Genomic DNA, 22,903 nt, shown 5'->3' on the forward strand with positions numbered 1-22,903 from the left:
TATATATCTGAGGTAAACTTAAAATAATTAATTCACAGAATGAAACCCAGAGGCTTACCTCCAATAGCCAAACCCGTAGCCCCTCCTCTCTTACCTCTAACGTTTTTCCTCTTCTTTTTCTTCCAAATTTCAAATTGTAAAGCTGAAGTTTTGGTTCTTTATACATCATAAAATAAATATATACATATCCACGTTGTTGAGGAATACCGTAGATAATTAATTCACGGAGGAAAGTTGGAAAACTTACCTTAAACTTCTTCAACCATGGCTGCCCCTTCTTCTCACGTTTTCTCTCTATTCTTTTGGACTGATTTTTGGATAATGAACAAAAGAGTAGTCACATAATACATATATATATGAGGTGACACATGTCAGCCCCTAAGGGTGACACATGTCAGGCCCTTATTAGGCCACCTCAACCATGCGGCCAATGTGGTGCTGCCACGTGGCAGTGGGGGTCCACCTCCCCTAAGCAGGTGGGTCACCTACTTGACCCCAAGCAGGTGGGTCACCTGCCTGCTTGAGGTGCTGCCATGTGTCACCCTCCTAGGCTGCCACGTGTCTAATTTTTTTCCCTCCCTCGTGGGTTCGTATTCTCGTCTTATTTTAAGAGCCTATATAATCTATGCTACGCAAGCTTGGTACGTAGTCCAATAGCTTAAGTATGTAAGACTTCCAAGTTGGTAGCTTATGTAGGTAAATCGAGTCCTACGACTCATTACTTGGCCTCCAATTCCTTCCGGATTCTTATGACTTCATCTCCAACCTTCTCTACTATGGGGTATCACATTCTCCCTTCCTCAGAGTCGTTCAATAGGGTCGTAACTTAAGTGACTCACATACTAGCTTCTAAGTAACTTAAGGAACCTTCCGAGTTCAAAGATGTGGGGTGTAACATCCTTCCCCTCTTTAGAACATTCGTCCCCGAATGTTAAATGCAACTTCCTTTAAGACTTTATATAGATTATAGAGGGGTTCCTTTCCTTTATGCTATCACATACATTTCCACCTATATTATTAACATACGAGTGGTCGAGAGTTGGAGTTACCTGTAGACATCGGTTACAGGTACAAATACTTGTGTTCCATGTTCTCTTTAGTTTCCCCGGTCACACTCTTTCTGGTTTTGGTTTTTTTTTTCACCGTATCTTATCGGAAGTCACGTCTTTAGTCTACAATCTTCCAGTTTGCCGATCTAAGAAGGCGATAGTTTTTTCATCACGGTATTTCATCTATGGAATATACCCTGGGTGACTCGTCAGTACCCTTGCAAAGCATTCTTACCTGATGGACTGGGCGTATAGTTTCCAAATGAGGTGGTAAGCTCAACTTACCCGCCACGTTGCCCACCTTATGAGTAACTTGATACCGTCTAATATATTTTGGGTTAAGTTCCCTTTTTTGGGTGACTCCGTTATGAACATCCAATCATCAATTTGAACTCTGAATGTCGAGGTCGATTATCTGTATATCATTTCTGCCGATTCTGGGTCGTTAGTCAATAGCTTGCTTAATCATGTCGGGGCCTTTTTAGCTTAGTTTTTCTAACATTGACCCATCTAATAGGGGACTTACACGTCTTGCTCTACTAATCTTGTACGGGGACATTGGGATACAGGAGTAGTAGTTATTATTATAGGCAACTTGATAAGTGATAGATAATCATCCCAGCTATTTTTAAAGTTAACAAAACCAGCTCATGACATATCTTCTAGCGTCTGATAGTTTGCTCAGTCTGTTCAGTAGCTCGAAGGAAAATGCGGTACGAAGATCGGTCTGTGCTCCCAATCTCTTCTTGGACTGATCTCTAGACGTTAATCATAATTAAAGTCCCTCTATCTGAGATATTAGCTGGGAAAACCTCACGGAACCTTACCTTCTCCATGTTCTATAACTTTCCCTAATTTCAGCAGCATAGGTGCTCTTGATTGGAAGCAAATGGGCTGATTCATTAGCCTACTCACAATAAACCATATAGCACCCTACTCTTACAGGGTATAAAATGGGTGTGTAATGACGTTGATAAATTGGGAATCATTAGCCTCGTATAGTCCTTTTCGGCTCTTTCCAGAACTTTAACTGACATTCTATCTTTTGGGTTCTGCTTTTCAATTCTTAGGGTTAGCTACTGAATAATGCTGCAGCCCCCTCGTGTAATGGCTCTCATAGTTGTTCTGTGCTTTATCTAACATGATCTAGTATAATTCTGACAGAATTTTGGCGTATATACTCTCCATCCTGTAGTAACTAGCTAGTTCTGCCAGTTTCATTTAAACTCTTTCACCACTTTCCTTACCCCCACTTGTAACCTTCTAGACACATTATCCTGTGTCACTCTTTACCTTTACAAGATTATGAGAGGGTACAAGAAATATCCCAGTGCTATCTCGTTAGTTCTCATGTCTTACCTTGCCTTTCTCTCTCTTATACTACATTCGATGTTGGGGTACATCTTTGGTCCAATCATGGCCAAGTCTTACCTTACTCGTAGTACTAATTCCATCTCGATAGTCTAGCTTAACCTACTTTCACATTTCTCGGTAGTTGATTGTGTCGTCAGTTAACAATTAGCTAATCCTTCTTATTTTGCTTAAGTCTTTGTTACAATTGCCTTAACATAACGTATAGTATTCCAGGAACATAATCTCATGTCGTTCCTCTGCCGCTAGTTCCGATTCTTCCATCTCGTGTGATCATACCAGCACTAACACATTAAGTTCCATCAGAATTTTGAAGTTAAGTGTGCTGGGGTGAGAGTAATACTGGGATGGGTGACCTCCCTGGGAAGTCTTCGTGTCGCATTTCATTGTAATCCTTGCCATAATGTGTGGGGCACTCAACTCAGCTCCAGATTTACCTTAGTATTGTCTTGCGAGTCTTTATGTTTTGCCCTGTCCTTTCGTCTGTTATCTTGCATCCAGTATCGGCGTAGATCTTTAGCTCCATGATCCTTTATTTACTTTGTGTTCTCCTCATTTTCTACCATAGGAGGCTTTCTATTCCTTTTTCTTTGATTATTTATCTATCGCAAAATCATTTGCGACTAACTCTATAACCAACATTTTGGCTTTTGGTCTAGCATGCTGTCATTATCCTTCGTAATGTAACAATGCCGAGGTACGATGGCTCGATCCGTAAATAGCACAACATGCCGTAGAACGTACGACCCGATCCTTATGTAGAAAAATATGCAGAGGTATGTTCGACCTAATCCATATATATCATAATGCATATACGTGCACGTAAAACTCTGTAACATATCAAACATCCCTTAGATATCACCATAAAGTATGTTCAAGAGCCCCTAGGTATAAGAGCTTACACATCCCAACACTATTCAACCTATAGAAGGTCAAGGGTCGTAGTTTAACTACTTCAAGGCCCTTATCATTCAGAAGTGGGTACAAGTCATGACTTACATCCAGAATCTATAAATGGAGCTATCTCCAACTCCGTGTTCTATAGTACCTATAGTCCAGTCTTTCTAGAAGTAGGAAAAGACAACTTTACATGTACCACTCTCTATCACATGGAAGACTTGAAAAGTAATGACTCAACTTGTTACAGGAATTCTAATTAGTAGGAAGTGAACAAGACCCTTAACTCACACTCAGAGTTTTAAGAGTGGAATAACTCCCAATTTCCTATACATAATACTTACATCTAAGTCATGCCAAAAGAGAAGAAAGGGTAGCTTCACATACCCATCCCTTTCTAACATATGGAAGGCTTGAGAAGCCCTAGTTCGATTACTGTAGGAGTGCTTTCATTAAGAAGTAAATAAGGTTCGTGAATTAAGACTGGCATTTATGAGTAGATTTACCCTCAAGCTCATATCATTCATTACTTAACTTGAAGATGTGCCAAAATAAAGGAAAGGATAGGCTTGACATACACTACTTTCCAGCATATAGAAAACTTGAGGAATGGGAGCTTAACTACTTTAAGAGTCTTAACATTCAAAAGTGGACACGAATTATGAATCATGAATCATGTTCAAATCTCATTAATAGAATTACCCCAGGCTTCATACACATATCATTTGTCACTTAAATCTAAGACATGTCCAAAAGAAAAGAAAAAATAGGTTTTACATACCTTTTACGGACTTCTCTTAATCACGTTCACGTCATCGTCCTCCAAACCTATTTAATATGGAAGTAATATGAATATTAATAACCCTTGGCTTTCCATCACCTTAGGTTACACACGAGTATTTATAGAACTCATCCCCTCGCTTGCCTTCTCGACTAGTTCCTTAACTAGTTAAAGAGTTAACGAAAATTGGGAAGCATCTCCCCTATGATGTGCCCTATCTGAATTTCCAATTACACTCCTAATACCTACAACCAACCAACAACAATCACCTGCAGCATGTGTTTAAGCAATTCACATCAACAATATACAACATAAACTCCAAATGACTCGCTCAAAACTACGATTCCAAAAGAGGGTTTCTAGTTTCAGTTTTACAAAACCCTTAACTACACGAGACGGAGGTTCAGGTGGCTGAAAAACAGAAGCACCCACACCCCTGTTAAAAGATATTCCATCACCCTAACATACCACCACACGACCAGCAGCAGTCCCCATATGCACAACACCTCATTTCGACTACAATTTAACTATAATGATTCCAAGTTAGCTTATTTCGAACGTCGAGTATTTTCACGATTTTCTTAAACTTCCAGCAGCCTAAAAGGTGTGTAATATACCCTATAACAACACCATAAAATTCAAATTAGAAGGAAAAACCTTTCCTTACCTGAAATTGGCCAAAACTTGCCAAAATTGCGCCTCGGAACTTCTCTAGTGTGATTAAAACGTCGTGCCTACTTGCTATCCATGTGGTGCTGATCAAAGCCATAATTTTATACTATTAATACCTCCATAACATTTCCAAACCCTTACCAAAATGTGGGAGAAGAGAACCAAGCCATACCTCGCTAAAACTTACTAAAACTTGTCTCGGAAGTTCTTTTGACATGCTGAAAATTAGCGGATTGTTTTATCTCTTCCTTGCTGCCCCAAAATGAATTTTTTTTCTTTCAAACACCACTATATCTGTCACGACCCAACCCCGTAGGCCGTGACTGGGGTCCGACCTGGACCCCCCCTACACATGTCTATCAGTTGTGGTCACATTGAACTGTAAATAAACAATATCATATAATAAAGCCCTACTGGGTGATAATATTTTCGTAAACCTGTAGCCCTTTTCGTTTGTATCACAACATGATAGGGCACGCAAGCCGACAAGGATGCCATAACATAATAACATATATCATATATCATTTAGACCCAGCTGAATCAAACTGACATACGCAATCCACATATACACGTCTGCAGACCTCTAAACATACAAATGACAACATATGGCGTGACAGGGCCGCCGCCGTACCCCTGAATGGATAAAACAATTTTTATACATCATTGGACAGTATCAAAAACTAGGCCCCGATACAATGGAGCCTCTTCCAGCTGAGCTACATGGAATCCTAAGCTGACGGACTCCCAAAATCTGTATCTGCACCTGCAGGCATGAACGCAACCCCTCGAGAAAGGGGGTCAGTACGACATATGTACTGAGTATGTAAAATGTAACATAATACACTGGATGTATATTTGAAATAGAGAAGCAGGGGAACAAATTATCAAATCGAAGACATGTACCTGTACTCTGTGAATCACAAAAGCATGCATGTTCAATTTATACAATATAGCCGACCCTTTTAGGGGTCCGATGAATCACATCTATAGGACCATCATAGGCCCGGCGCCATCACCACCTTATTACAACACATCATCATATATATACATACGTATCCGGCCCTCTAGTGAGGGGCTCAGTGAACAATGTAGTGAATTGTGCACGACAACGTACTCGGCCTGGGACTCGGTGAAAGAAGTGTTACAGTATACACGAGTAGAGTTGTGAGTAACTATATGCAATTTAAATCATTATCAGTGACTCGACCAAATAAGAAAGTTAAGCTTTTGTTTGAGGTCCCGAGTAACGGTGTAGTCATCTCGAGTGTCCTCTAAATACCATTGTGGGCTGTCTCAAAAGTAATTTCAGGGACCCTAGACATGTATTAACGTAGGGCGAAATCATTTATGGGATCAAAAACACTTAATCTCGTATAGTCTTTAAGACTTGGAGCCTGTACATTTGATCCCTCTTTAATATATACAAGTATGCAGGGAAATAATTCAACCACTGTCAAAGTTCGATGTTCAAAAGTAAATAAGAAATATTTAAGAATGGAGTTATCCCGAAGTTTAGATTACACTTAACTTACAGCTAAACAGAGACATTCCCAAGAGAAGAAAGAGAATAAGCTCTATGTAGTCTATACTTTCTTTCAGATGACCTTCATATACGTATTTCATATCTGGCCCATTATGGGGCTCGGTGAGCCATTATGGCACTCAAATTTCACTTTTGTACCAAATACATATCAAGAGAAGGGAAAGATAGTTTCCCATACACTACTCTTTTGCACGTAAAAGTCTTAACAGGCAATACTCAATCCTTGTAGGGGTGTCAACACTTAACTGTAGTTAGGGATTATGGGGTGTACCTGGAGTTCTGGGAATGGAATTATTCCCACATTCCACATACAATTCACTTAAGGCTAAGACTTGCCAAAAGGAAAGAAAGATAACTGTATGTGCCTATACCAAAACATGCCACGAGAAAGCTTTACATACCTCTTGGGAGTTACCCTTTATCCTGCTCGCCTCGTCGTCTTCTGAACCTATTCAAAATGAAATTAATAAAAATATCAACTACTCTTAGCTTTCCAGTATCTTAGGTTACACCTTAGTAGTCATGGAATCTATTTCCTTAGTCGTTTCCTCGACTAGTTCTTTAGTTTGTTAAGGCGTTAACGAAAATTGGGCAGCACCTCCCCTATGATGTGCCCTATCCAAATTTACAATTAGGTTCCTAAGACCTACAGACAACCAACAACAACAACTTACAACAATTCACATCGACAATATACAACATAAACTCCAAATGACTTGTTCCAGAAATACGATATCAAAATAGGGTTTCTAATTTCCATTTGGCAAAACCTTTAACCGTACGAAGCGGGGGTCGTATGGATGCAACCAGAAGATCACATGCCTCATTTAGAACCTATTTATACCCTGAAATCACAAGCCCCACTCCTGCAGCAGCACCTCACAAGAACAACACTTCATTTCGACAACAATTCAACTGTAGCGACTTTAATTTAGTTTGCTTCGAACGTCAAGGGTTCCAATGATATTTACACACTTAAAGACACCTATAGGGCGTGTAACATGCTCAATAACCACACCATAAAGCTCAAATTTAAAGGAGAATCCTTACCTTACCTGAAATTGGCCAAAACTAGCCAAATCGCAACTCGGAACTTCTTCGAACGCGCTGAAATTGAGCGGGCTGTTTGTGTTACTTCTTCACTGCCCCAAATTGAAATTTTATGTTATTAAACACCATTATATATCTGAGGGAAACTTAAAATAATTAATTCACAGAACGAAACCCAGAGGCTTACCTCCAATAGCCAAACCCGTAGCCCCTCCTCTCTTGCCTCTAACGTTTTTCCTCTTATTTTTCTTCCAAATTTCAAATTGTAAAGCTGAAGTTTTGGTTCCGTAAACATCGTAAAATACATATATACATATCCACATTGTTGAGGAACACCGTAGATAATTAATTCATGGAGAAAAGTTGGAAAACTTACCTTAAACTTCTTCAACCATGGCTGCCCCTTCTTCTCACGTTTTCTCTCTATTCTTTTGGACTGATTTTTGGATAATGAACAAAAGAGTAGTCACATAATACATATATATATGAGGTGACACATGTCAGCCCCTAAGGGTGACATGTGTTAGGCTCTTATTGGTCCACCTCAACCATGCGGCCAATGTGGTGCTGCCACGTGGCAGTGGGGTCCACCTCCCCCAAGCAGGTGTGTCACCTGCTTGACCCCAAGAAGGTGGGTCACCTGCTTGACCCCAAGTAGGTGGGTCACCTGCTTGACCCCAAGCAAGTGGGTCACTTGCCTGCTTGAGGTGCTGCCATGTGTCACCCTCCTAGGCTGCCACGTGTCCAATTTTTTTTCCTCCCTCGTGGGTTCGTATTCTCGTCTTATTTTAAGAGCCTATATAATCTATGCTACGCAAGCTTGGTACGTAGTCCAATAGCTTAAGTATGTAAGACTTCCAAGTTGGTAGCTTACGTAGGTAAATCGAGTCCTACGACTCATTACTTGGCCTCCAATTCCTTCCAGATTCTTATGACTTCATCTCCAACCTTCTATACTATGGGGTATCACATTCTCCCTTCCTCAGAGTCATTCAATAGGGTCATAACTTAAGTGGCTCACATACTAGCTTCTAAGTAACTTAAGGAACCTTCCGAGTTCAAAGATGTGGGGTGTAACAATATCACCGTAGGATACCTTAAATAATTAATTCACAGAATAAAATCGGAGGTTTACCTCTCCTTGGCCAAATCCGTGACTAGTCTCTCTTTTTCTCTAGCTTTGTCTAGCTTTTTTGGCTAAGTATAGATGCTGAAAATCAGAAGTTAGTCATCAAGACCTACATATGTACCTCCTTAGGAGGTGACATATGTCAGACCCTAAGGGTGACACGTGTCCAGCCCCTATTGGGCCACGAATCCATGCCATGCCCCCTAGGCTGCCACGTGGCGAGGTGGGGCCCACCCTCAAGCAGGTGGGTCACCTACTTGACCCTAAGTAGGTGCATCACCTGCTGCCACATGTCACCTTCCCTTGCTACCATGTGTTTCCTTCTCTTTCCGCCATGTGTTGCCCCCTCTCGCTGCCATATGTCACTCCCATTTGCCGCCATGTGTACCTCTCACGTGCTGCCATATGTCAAGTAGGAGCATCACCTACTTAGTCGAAGTAGGTGCATCACTTGCTTACTTCTTCTTCGTGGGTTTGTAATTTCGTCTTACTTTAAGGACCTATGTAATCCTTGCTACGTAAGCTTGGTATGAACTCAAGTAGCTTAGGAATGTAAGATTTTTAAGTTGGTAGCTTTCGTACGTAAGTCGAGTCGTACGACTCATCACTTGGCCTCCAACGCCTTCCGACTTCTCATGACCCTATTTCCAACCTTCCCCACTATGGGGTATCACATTCTCCCTTCCATAGAGTTGCTTGATAGTGTCGTAGATTATCCGGCTCACATGAAAACTTCTAACAAGCTTAAGAGACATTCCAAGATTAAGAGTGTGGGGTGTAACATCTTTCCCTCTTTTAGAACATTCATCCTCGAATGTTGTTTAATCTTATAAGATCTTACCAAGACTTTGGGGACTCTCAATATCAGTTTTCACCCATAGGTCTCCTACTCGTCAACACCATTGATTTAGGAGTTTAGATTACCTGTAGATGTAGGGAACCCCTCCGAATATTTTTCTCCATCTTTATTTCATCACATGCTTCGATGGGAGCCACGTCCTTAGTTTGCAACTTTCTAATTTGCTGACCCAAGATGGAGATAGTTCGCTACTCATAGGATAACGTTTCTGTTATGTAGATCTTATCCACAGAGAATATTCTACGGGGTTGCTCAAATATTTGCAGAGCATTGATCCGTAAAATCTAACTGTATTGCTTCTAATCGGATGGTAGGTCCAACTTATAGGCAACTTTGCCTATTCTACAAATGATCCGATAAAGACCAATGTATCCCCTTCTTGCCGAATTTTATTAAACCTTTCCTTGGTGACGCTTTCACAAATACTCAGTCATCCACTTCAACTCGAAAGGTCGACGCCAACTATATACGTATGACTTTTGTTAACTCTGGGTTTCTAATAGTTTTTTCCTGAATAAGCTTTACTTCATCAATAACTTGCTGGATCACCTCTGGGCCTATCTATTAGTCGAAGGGCAAAATATCGTACTAGAATTCACCTAATCTTACTCTTAGTATACCAATGTTTGTAGGCTGCACAACTATTCTTGTGCAATTTACATGAAGTGCGTTCCATTTTAGTCATAGTCCTTTCTGTTCTTGGCTTACTCTGCTCTACATGTGTCATTGTACGAACATGCACTTATAGTCTCTTTTGTCGTACTTGTTTCACTTCATTCACTTACTCTTAAGTTTTCTCATATTCTAATATAAGAGAGATTCTTTATCCCTTCTCTTTTGCTACTTGTATATCACAATGCCAGTAGCCAGTAACTCTATTACTAACATCCTGACCTTTAGTCAAGTGTAGCCTGGCTATCTCTTACAATATCTTTAAGTTCTCATTGTGATTTCCTTGTCGTATTCATCCCCTTTATATGCACTCATTCTTTGAGGTTATACTATTCAAGGTCCTTACTAATAATTCTTAACACTGTGTTCAGTGCCATGGCTCCTATCCGTTCATAGTTGACTTTTAAATCCTGTCAACTCGTGCCACTATAGGATCTCACTTAAAGCCACTTCTCCCCTTTAGGGTGTACCCATGTCACTATCTGTTTGTGTTCTACTTTATGCCCTTATTTCCAATTTTTAAATGTGTACGATTCTTTTCCAACATCGTTGGTATACTGCGCCATATCTATGCCTTCCTTTATCTCCCCATACCTTTAATTGTCCATGTACGACGTCTTAACCTAATCGTGAGGTGCTGATCTAGTCTAATTGTTGGTACTCGAGTCATGTATACACAATTCTTCTTTATGCCTCATGAGCTTCCATCATTGTCGTGTGTCTGATGCTCACTTTCTCAATGGCATATCGAGCTTGACTCAATAATAGGTCTACCTTAACAACATCTTGTTGTACTGCCCCTTGAAATTTATAACTATACATTGTCCTTTCGTTCCGTCCTTGTATTTAGTTACTTATGTCTATCTTGGGTGCCTCTGTTAGAACTTCCTTACTAAGATTTACTTATTCTCATAATGACCTTCGTTATATTCACATGGTATCCTGTTCGCATTCAGTCCCATAGTATAACACTGCTTGACCTTCTTCACGATTCTTACTATGGGTTACTTACCCTTCTTAGCTAGTCTTATCCTTAATATCTCACAAGCTGTCTTATTAACATTTCATTTCCATCACAATTTTTTTCCCTTGCACTCTTATCTTAATCAAACTGTTACTTCTTTCAACTATAACTCGTCATAGTTTATCCCTATGTATCAATTCAGACGATGCCTTACTATATCGTTTTATCCAAATCTATTAATCTTCTCTAAATCATCCTCTTTGGCTTATAGTTCTTTTCCAACTTCGTTCTACTAGACCAGTATCGACCTCTTAGTTTCTATTGCCATCAATTCAGTAATTAACTTATTTCTCAAGGTCATTCATACTCGTTTAGTAGAATATCATCATTGTTGTGGGCACAACCTTTCAAGACATACTACAACCCTGTATCTCATTCTTTCTTATGTCTAAGAAAATTTGGGCAGAGTTTCCTCTGTATTTCTTACTATCTCAACACCTGAACATAGAAAATGCCAATAGTGCCTCACAGGGCACACATATATATTCACATCATATCATATCGCAGCCACACAAGGTGCCCACAATTAGCAGTATGAAAATGGACTTACCTCATATGTCCACTCGAACTGCACCTGTTGTACTTTCTTGTTTACTTTTCTTTTCATTTTTCGACTTTACATATCAATCGTATTTCAATACCTTACCTGATGTATATCTTTCATGCCTTTACTTACCTGCGTGCTCTGTAACTTTAAATATCGTCAGTCACTTTCTTCTATGGATGTTGTCCTCCTGCTAAAATTACAGGTTAGTATGAAGAATTTCACTCCCTATAACTCGGCTCTATTGCACGATCTTAGATATGAAAGAAAGTAATATCCTAAATGTCCTGTAGCCTTCTGTCTATAGATTTGGTGCACAACACACCGATAAACAAGACTCTACTAGACACGGTCTATAGACATTTCAAGGATGAACTGCTCTGATACCACTTCTGTCATGATCCAACCCCGTGGGCTGCAATTGGGGTCCGACTTTGACCCCCGTATATGTATCTATCAGATGTAACAATCAATATAAAAACTATACATAACAACCCGATGGGGCATAACATTTTCATATACTTATAGCCTCTTTCATTTGTATCCTATCATGAAAGGGCGTGCAAGCCGACAGGGCTGCCATAGTATCTTAATATTTACAATACATCATGTAGACATAACTGAACATAACTTACACGTATAACCCACACACATGTCTACAGACCTCTAAGAATATTAACAGTACCATATAGCAGGACATGGCCCCCATCGTACCCCTGAATAAATAAATATATATATTAGAAGGTCAGTACCAAAAGCTAGGCTCTAGAACAGTGGAGTACTTCAGACATAGCTGAGTGGAAATCCTAAGTTGGTGGATCCCTGAAATGAACATCTGTACCTGCGGGCATGAAATGCATCCCCCCGAGGAAAGGAGGGTCAGTACGATATATGTACTAAGTATATATAGCATAAAACATCATAACTGAGACAACAGTTGAAATAGGGATGTAGGGGGCAAGTATAATATTTAGCCATCTATCGTACCTGTATCTTATAAAATAAAGGCATACATGCTATCATCACATACTGTATCCGGACCGTTCGAGGACTTGTATAATAACTACATCATTTTTTCATCATAAGAACATATATACCATTAGCGCTGTGGAACATACAGTCCGATCCATGTATATACAAAGTACACACCAAGGAACGACAGCCCGATCCATGTATCTTATAATAATACTGAGGAACGACAGCCCGATCTGTATATTGTATAATAATGCCAAGGAACGATGGCCCGATCCGTATATTGTTTAACAATGCCGAGGAACGATGGCCCGATTCGTATATCGTATAACAATGCCAAGGTATGATGGCCCGATCCTTAAACAACACAACTTGCCATAGAACTGTCATGACTCAACCCCGTAGTCCTTGACTGGGGTCCGACCTGGACCCCCGTATACCTAGCTATCAAGTGTGTTCAAATTGAACTGTAAATAAAATAATATCATGTAACAGAGCCCTACTGGGCGATAATATTTTCATAAACCTGTAGCCCTTTTCGTTTGTATCAGAACATGACAGGGCACACAAGCCGACAAGGCTGCCATAACATAATAACATATATTATATATCATGTAGACCCAGCTGAATCAAACTGACATACACAACCCACATATACATGTCTGCAGACCTCTAAAAATATTAACGACAATATATGGTGGGACAGGGCCCCTGCCGTACTCCTGAATAGACACAACAATTTTACACATCAATGGTCCGTATAAATAACTAGACTTCGATACAATGGAGCCTCTTCAACTGAGCTGAATGGAATCCTAAGCTGACAGACTCCCAAAACCTGTACCTGTACCTGTGGGCATGAAACGCAGCCCCCCGAAGAAAGGGGAGTCAGTACGATATATGTACTGAGTATGTAAAACATAACATAATGCCACTGGAAGCATATCTGAAGTAGAGAAGCAGGGGCTAAAATATCAAAATTTGAAATCTGTACCTGTACTCAGTGAATCATGAAAGCATGCATGCTCAATTTATACATTATAGCTGGCCCTTTTAGGGATCCGGGGTATCACATCTGTAGGACCATCATAGGCCCGACGCCATCACCACCTTATTACAACACATCATCATATATATATACATATGTACCCGACCCTTTAGTGAGGGGCTCGGTGGATAATGCAGTGAGTTGTGCATGATAACGTACCAGGCCTAGGACTCGGTGAAAGAAGGGTTATAATATACACGAATAGAGTCGTGAGTAACTATATGCAATTTAAATTGACATTAGAGACTCAACTATGTAAGAGGACTAAGCTATAGTCTAGGGATTCAAGTCATAGTATACTAGATGTATACTAAAGTATTAGGGGCTACATTAATTAGCATCTCGAGGTCCCTAGATGTATACTAAAGTATTACTATTCACTTAAGAACTCCAGAGTATTTGCCTTCGTATAGTCCTATGACTAGGAGTCCGTATATTCATTAAGTCCTCAGTATATAAATGATTCAAGGCAAGTAGCTTAACTATCATAAAAGCTCAACATTCAAAACTGAATAAAAGACATTCAGGGATGGAATCACTTTAGAGATTATATCACTATTTACTTACCTCTACGACATGCCAAAAGAAGAGAAGGCATAGGTGTTACACCCCACCTTTTTTAAACTCGAAATGTCTCATAAGTTCCTTGAAAATTATCATGTGAGCCGGATACGTTACGATACTATCAAATGACTCCAAGGAGGGGAGGATGTGATACCCCATAGTAGAGAAGGTTGGAGATGAAGTCATAAGAATCCGAAAGGAATTGGAGGCCAAGTAGTGAGTCGTAGGACTCGATTTACCTACGTAAGCTACTAACTTGGAAGTCTTATATACTTAAGCTATTGGAGTACGTACCAAGCTTCCGTAGCATGGATTACATAGGCTCTTAAAATAAGACGAGATTACGAATCCACGAGGGAGAAGAAAAAAGTAACACATGGTAGCCAATGGAGGAGTGCCACATGGCAGCAACTCAAGCAAGCAGGTGACCCACCTGCTTGGGGTCAAGTATGTGACCCACTTGCTTGGGGGAGATGGGCCCCACTGCCATGTGGCATCCCCTAATTGGTTGCATAGATATGGTGGCCCAATCACGGCTGGACACGTGTCACCCTAGAGGGATGACACATGTCACCCCCATAAACACCCTATATATGTGTGTATTGTGACTAAGTATCTCATTCTTAGCCAAAAATTCAGCCAAGAACAAGAAAAGAAAAATGTAGAGAGGAAGAGAAAGAAGGCATCCATGGTTTCTAAGAAATTAAGGTAAGTTCTTCACTTTTGTTCCGTAAATTAATTATCTACGGTGTTGTCTAAGCACGTGGAGGTGTATATATATATTTTACGATGTCTACGGAATTAATTCTTCAGCTTGGAACTTGAGAGGAAGTTGAATGAACAAAGAGGAAAAACGTTAAAAACTAGTTAACGAACCCGTTTTTGGAGGGGACAGTTGTTAGTAATATTGGTATAACTTCTTGTGTATAGCTTTGTTTTAGGTGATTCAATATGTTTTAGAAAGGTATTTCATAGTTATATAACTTTTATTTAAACTTTCAAATCCAGTTTTTCTTTTAGCTTCTCGAAAAATGGTGATGACGTGTAGAGGAGGTACTGCCGAGATTTTATTTTTGGAAATCTTACACGGATTGCTGTTGGTGTTTTGGGCATATATTTTTGTTAAAAATTGATGTAGGGGTGATTCGAAATTTTATGTGACCCTAAGACACATGTATATAACTTTCATGAAGGACGTAAATCCTGTTTCCCTCCATTACCCCTTCGAAATGAAGCGATAAGGTAAAACAGTAAGCTATCCAGAATTCACATTTTGATAGTTTTGAGTGAGTTGTTGCTACAGGGGTGTAATGTATTGTTGCAGGGCCTAAATGCATTCTAAAAGTGATGTATATTATGCTGGTTTCAGCCACACGACCCCTCATTGCGTATAATGAAAGGCATTACAAAATAAAGGCTAGACGCCCTATTGTGATATCGTATTTTTGAATAAGTCATTTGGAGTTTATGTTGTATATTGTTGGTGTGGATTACTTAAACATATGTTGTAGGTTGTTGTTGTTGGTTGGATGTAGGTCTTAGGGACCTAATTGAAAATTTAGATAGAATTTTCGTTAACGCCTTAACAAACTAAAGAACTAGTCGAGAAAACGACTAAGGAAATAGATTCCATTAATACTAAGGTGTAACCTAAGATGCTGGAAAGCTAAGAGTAGTTGATATTCGTATTACTTTCATATTGAATAGGTCCAGAGAACGATGAGACGAGAAAGATAAAGAGTAACTCCCAAGAGGTATGTGAAGCTTCTCTTGGTATGTTTTTGGTATAGGTATGTAAAGCCTATCTTTTCTCTTTTGGCATGTCTTAGATGTAAGCAGGATATGATATGAGCTTTGGGGGTAATTCCATTCCTAGGTTCTGAATATGACTTCAGGATCCCCACTCACTTTTGAATGTTAAACTTTAAAGTAGTAAGCTACTATCTTTAAGTCTTCTATATGACTGTATAACAATTGATTCGACTAAACTCTTGTTTGTAAAAAAGAAAGGCTATGAGATAATCACTACTCGGACTGCTATAAGATATTTCACATTGGCATACGTCTAATATTTCTAAAAACTCTTTTTTACATAGTCCTTAGTGACAGTGAGAGAGTATACGTCAGATACCTTCTGCCCTGATCCCCAGGTGATGGTTCACTTGATGACTTCATTGAGTCTCAGATAATGATTTAAACTGTGTTTTGTTTCTCACTACTCTACTCGTGTATACTATAACAATTTTTTCATCGAGTCCCGGGCCGGGTCTATTATCGTGCACAACTCACTGCATTGTCCATCGAGCCCTTCACTAGAGGGTCAGGTACGTATGTATATATATATAATAATGATGTATTGTAATAAGGTGATGATGGTGCGGGGCCTGATACTGATACTACAGATATGATTCATCGGATCCCTGAAAGGGCCGGCTATATTATATAATTTGAGCATGCATGCTTTTATGACTCACAGAGTACAGGTACAGGGTTCTAATTTTGATAGTTTATCCCCTGTTTCTCTACTTCAGATATGCTTCCAGTTGTATTATTTTATGTTTTACATACTCAGTACATATGTCGTACTGACCTCCTTTCTTCGGAGGGCTGCGTTTTAATGCTCGGAGGTACAGGTATGTGTTTTGGAAGTCCGTCAGCTTAGGATTCTGCTTAGCTCAGCCGGAAGAGGCTCCATTGTATTGGAGCCTAGTTTTGGCACTAGCCACTGATGTATATCATCGTTTTATTTATTTAGGGTTATGGAGGGGGCCCTGACCCGCCACATATTGTCATTATTATTTTTAGAGGTCTGCAGACATGTATATGTGGGTTGTGTATATCAGTTTGATTCAGCTGGGTCTACATGATATATGATATACGTGATTATGTTATGGCAGCCTTGTCGGCTTGCGTGCCTTGTCATATTGTGATACAAACGAAAAGGGCTACAGGTTTATGAAAATGTTATCGCCCAGTGAGGCTCTGTTGTATGATATTATCTTATCTACGATTCAATGTGACCACAGCTAATAGATATGTGTATGGGGGGTCCAGGTCGGACCCCAGTCGCGGCCTATGGGGTTGGGTCGTGACAATAGGCTTCACATACCTCTTATGAGTTACTCCTTATCCTGTTCGCCTCGTCCATCCTTTGAACCTATTCAACATGAAAGTAATACGAATATCAACCACTCTTAACTTTCCAGCATCTTAGGTTGTACCTTAGTATTCATGGAATCTATTTCCTTGTTCGTCTCATCGGCTAGTTCTTTAATTGGTTAAGGCGTTAACGAATATTGGGCAGCATCTCCCCTATAATGTGCCCTATTCAAATTTCCAATTAGATCCCTAAATACTAAAGCCAACCAACAACAACAATCTACAACATAAGTTTAAGCAATTCACACAAACAATATACAACATAACCTCCAAACGACTCGCTCGAAATTATGATATCAAAATGTGGTTTCTAGTTTCCATTTTATAAAACCTTTACCCGTACGAAGAGGGGGGGGGCATGTGGCTGCAACCAGAAGCTCCCCCACATCATTTAGAACATATTTATACCCTGCAACGCGCACCACACAACCAGCAGCAGCCTCCACACACACAACGCCTCATTTCGACTACAATTTAATTACGACGACTTCAATTTTGATTGTTTCTACCGTCGAGCATTTCCACAATTTTTTTAAACTTCCAGCAGCCTAATAGGGGTGTAATTCACTCTATAATAACACCATAAAGTCCAAATTTAAAGGAGAAGCCTTACCTTACCCGAAATTGGCCAAAACTAGCCAAAATTGTGCCTCGGAACTTTTTCTAGCGCGACTTGAACGCCGTGGCTGCTTGCTGTCCGATTTTTGCTGCACCAAGCCATGATTTTATACTACTAATACTTCTATATCATCATGGTATATGCTAGATAATTAATTTACAGAACGAAATCGGGACATACCTTATTTTTTCCTCCAAGCCGTCACTATTTTCTCTCAACTTTAGGGTTTGCTTTATTTTGTTTGCTGCTGCAGTTTTGTGAGTAAAAACTGAATATAAATCATGATATACATGTATATTGGTAGTCCTAGGAGGTGAAACATGTCAGACCCTAAGGGGGACACGTGTCCAGCCCCTATTGGGCCACCATATCTATGCAAGTAAGGAGAGGCTGCCACTTGGTAGTGGGGCCCACCTCCCCAAGCAGGTGGGTCACCTGCTTGCTTGAGGTGCTGCCAGGTGTCACTCCTCCATTGGCTACCACGTGTCATCTTTTCCCCCTTCCTCGCGGGTTTGTAATCTCATCTTATTTTGAGAGCCTTTGTAATCCATGCTACGCAAGCTTGGTACATACTCCAATAGCTTAAGTATGTAGGACTTCCAAGTTAATAGCTTACATAGGTAAATCAAGTCCAACGACTCATTACTTAGCCTTCAATTCCTTACGGATTCTTATGACTCCATTTCCAACCTTCTCTACTATGGGGTATCATATTCTCCCTTTCTTAGAGTCGTTTGATAGTGTCGTAGCTATCTGTCTCACATGATAATGTCTAAGGAACTTATGAGACATTCCGAGTTTAAAAGTGTGGGGTGTAATAGGAACGTACGGCCCGATCCTTACATAGAAAAATATGCTGAGGTACGTTCGGCCTGATCCATATATATCATAATGTATATACGTGCACGTAAAATTCTGTAACATATAAAACATCCCTTAGATATCACCATAAAACATGTTCAAGAGCCCCTAGGTATAGGAGCTTACACATCCCAACACTATTCAACTTATAGTAGGCTCAAGAGTCGTAGTTTAACTACTTCAAGGACCTTATCATTCAGAAGTGGGTACAAGTCATGAGTTATGTCACGACCTAACCCCGTAGGCCGCGACTGGGGTCCGACCTGGACCCTCGTATACATGTTTATTAGCTGTGGCCAAGTCAAACTGTAAATAACACAATACTATGCAACATAACCCTATTGGTAGTCGTTGTAACTTTTGATTAAACAACAATTGTATTCTGACAATGATTGTCCATGGTTCTCTCGAAGTAGTAGCTTTACCTCAACCTATGTCCTTTGTTTCTTGGGGTGATTGTAGGTTGTACCATCTATTTCTTAAGTTCACCATCTTTGTCTCTTAAGAGTTCCATTATTTTTGGGGCGATGTTATGTGCACGTATCATTCCTTTATACCTTGTGCCTCTTGTCCTAACTGTGTACCAGACATAGGCTTTTAACTTAGTCCACCTACCAAGTGTACCCTACTAGCGGTCTTACTTCATCCCTGTATTATTGTACTACACCTTTAACTCTCCCTTACGTATCCCCCATTTAGTTCATACTCATATTCAATTCATGACATCTCTATGGGGTGCTTTTGTTAGCATTTCTTCCTCCAGTTAGTTGGTGGAGAACTAATAAATGGTTATCGTAAACTATTTTCCAACCACCGTTAGAAGAAAACTAGAATCCTTTAAACATCACAGTGCTTCTTAACACTTGACCTACATAGTCTCCTTCTGAATTTATCCTCGAGTTATGAACAACTTATCTAGTTTACAGCTAGCAGTTGGGGCTTAGTACTTTTCAAAAAGAGTGAAACTCAATCGTAGGACATCTTATCCTACAACCTGAGCTTTTTTTTTTCTTCTTCTTTTTGGTCCTACAGCACAAATACGACTGGAGGTACCGTAGTCTAAACTTTACTGCTCAGGAAGGCTTTTGTTTCTCTAAAACAAAATTCTCCAAGTAGAAATGGTGCCCTTTATCGACGACGTGAAGGGTACCTCTTACAGCTTTAGTGAAACATAATAGGGGTACTTGGTATAAATTTCCAAGACATCTTAAGAATCTATGTTTCCTTCCCATTTCTTGTCCTGGGAAAATTTTGGCAGAGTTTCCTCTATATTTCTTACTCATCCCAAACCTGCACGCAGAAAATACCAATAATGCCTCACAGGGCCAACACATATATATATATATATTCATATCATATCACAGCCACACAGGGCTTTCAATATCAATAATAATAAAAAAAGATAATGGACTTACCTCGTATGTCAAACTTCGAACTGCGTTTGTTGCCCTTCCCTGTCTACTTTCCTTTCAGGTTTTGCCTTTACATTACAATCATATGTCAATACCTTACCCAAAAGATATCTCTCATGCCTTTACTTACCTGCGTGCTTCGTAACTTCCCCTGTCATCAATTACTTCCTTCTGTTGATGTCGTCCTTCTGCTAAAAGCCAAGGTTAGCATAAGAAATTGTCCTATGACTCACATCTATAGCACGATCTCAGATATAAAAGAAAGGTAACATCCTAAATGTCCTGTAACTTCTTCTTTATGGATATGGCGTGCAACACATTGATAATCAAGACTTTACTAGACATGGTCTGTAGACAATCCAAGGACGAATTGCTCTGATACCACTTCTATGACTACCCAACCCCGTAGGCCGTGACTGGAATCTGACCTGGACCCCCGTATACATGTTTATCAGCTGTGGCCAAGTCGAACTGTAAATAACACAATACTATGCAACATAACCATATTGGGTGATAACATTTTCATAAACCTGTAGCCTCTTTCATTTGTATCACATCATGAAAGGGCACGCAAACCGACAAGGCTGCTTTAACATAATAATATATACCATACATCATGTAGACCCAGCTGAACCAAACTGACATATACAACCCATATATACATGTCCGCAGACCTCTAAAAATATTAATAACATATGGTGGGATAGGGCCCCCGCCGTACCCCTGAATAGACAAAACAATTTTATACATCAGTGGTCAATACCAAAAACTAGGCTCTGATACAATGAAGCCTCTTCCAGCTAAGCTGAACGGGATCCTAAGATGAAAGACTCCTAAAACCTGTATCTGTACCTGCGGGCATGAAATACAGCCCCCCCAAAGAAAGGAGGGTCAGTACGATATATGTACTGAGTATGTAAAACATAACATAGCATAACTAAGATAGGGAAGTAGGGGACAAATATATCATAAAAGAAACCTCGATACCTGTACTCTATAAATCATAAAAACATCCATGTTCAAATTATACCATATAGCCGGCCCTATCACGGATCCGGTGAATACATCTGTAAAATCATCATAGACCCAGTGCCATCACGACCTTATTATAACAGATCATCATATATATACATACATAACCCAACCCTCTAGTGAAGGGCGGTGAACAATGTAGTGAATTGCATGAATCTGATAACTAGTCTGGGACTCGGAGAAGAAGTGTGATAGTATACACGAGTAGAGTAGTGAGTAACCATATGTAATTTAAATCATTATCAGAGACTCAACAGAATAAGAAAGTTAAGCTTTTGCCTGAGGACCCGAGTAGTAGTGTAATCATCTCGAGTGTCCTCTAAATGCTATTATGGGTTGTCTCAATTGTAATCTCGGGGACCCTAGACATGTATTAACATAGGGCCAAATCATTTATGGAATCAAAAAACTTGGTGTCATATAGTCTTTAAGACTTGGAGCCTGTACATTCATTAACACCTTAATACATAAAAGTTTCTAGGGAACTAGTTCAACTATTACAAGAGTTCGATATTCAAAAGTAAATAGGAGATGTTTAAGAATGGAGTTACCCCGGAGCTCATATCATACTTCACTTAAAACTAAGACATGCCAGAAAAGAAAGAGGGTAAGCTCTACATAGTCTGTACCTCCTTTTATGTGGTCATCCTGTACATATTTCGTATCCGGCCCATCCTGGGGCTTGATGAACAACTATGGCATCATAGTCTCATTTTCATACCAAGTACATATCAAGAGAAGGGAGAGATAGCTTTCCACGCACTACTTTTTGACACGTAGAAGCCTCAACAGACAATACTCAATTCTTACAGAAGTTCTAATACTAAGCATTAGATAGGGGTTATAAGGTGTACTTGGAGTTCTGGAAATGGAATTATCCCCTCATTTCACATACCATTTACTTAAGGCTAAGGCATGCCAAAAGGGAAGAAAGACAATTTTACATACTTATTCCAAAAACATGCCAAGAGAAAGGTTCACATACCTCGTACGGGTTACTCTTTTCCACGTTCGCCTCGTCGTCCTTTGAACCTATTCAACACATAAGTAATACGAATATCAACAACTCTTGACTTTCCAGCACCTTAAGTTACACCCTAGTAGTCATGTAATCTATTTCTTTGTTCATCTCCTCGACTAGTCCTTTAATTAGTTAGGGCGTTAACGAAAATTGGGCAGCACCTCCCCTATAATGTGCCCTATCCGAATTTCCAATTTCATTCCTAATACCTACAGCCAACCAACAACAACAACCTTCAGAATATGTTTAAGCAATTAAAGTTAACAATATACAACATAAACTCCAAACGACTCGCTCAAAACTACGATACCAAAATAAGGTTTCTAGTTTCCGTTTTGCAAAACCTTTAACCGAACGAAGCGGGGGGTCGTGTGGCTGAAAACAGAAGCTCCCCCACCTCCTTTAGAACACTCTTAGTCCCTGAAACACACCACCACACCACCACCAGCATCCCCCACACGCATAACGCCTCATTTTGACGACAATTTAACTATAACGATTCCAATTTAGTTTATTTCGGACGTTGAGCATTTCCACAATTTTTCTTAAACATAAAGCAGCCTTAAAGGTGTGTAATACACCCTATAACAACACCATAAACTTCAAATTAGAAGGGAACACCTT

The 22,903-nt window shown here is 39.8% G+C and overlaps 1 pseudogene; it reads left to right on the forward strand.

Annotated features, from left to right (window-relative positions):
* Nucleotides 1-2,685: 2,685 nt before the first annotated feature.
* LOC129904776 (5S ribosomal RNA) lies at nt 2,686-2,805 on the forward strand (annotated as a pseudogene).
* Nucleotides 2,806-22,903: the final 20,098 nt, after the last annotated feature.

Source organism: Solanum dulcamara, chromosome 9, assembly GCF_947179165.1.
Source record: "Solanum dulcamara chromosome 9, daSolDulc1.2, whole genome shotgun sequence".
Taxonomy (NCBI): domain Eukaryota; kingdom Viridiplantae; phylum Streptophyta; class Magnoliopsida; order Solanales; family Solanaceae; genus Solanum; species Solanum dulcamara.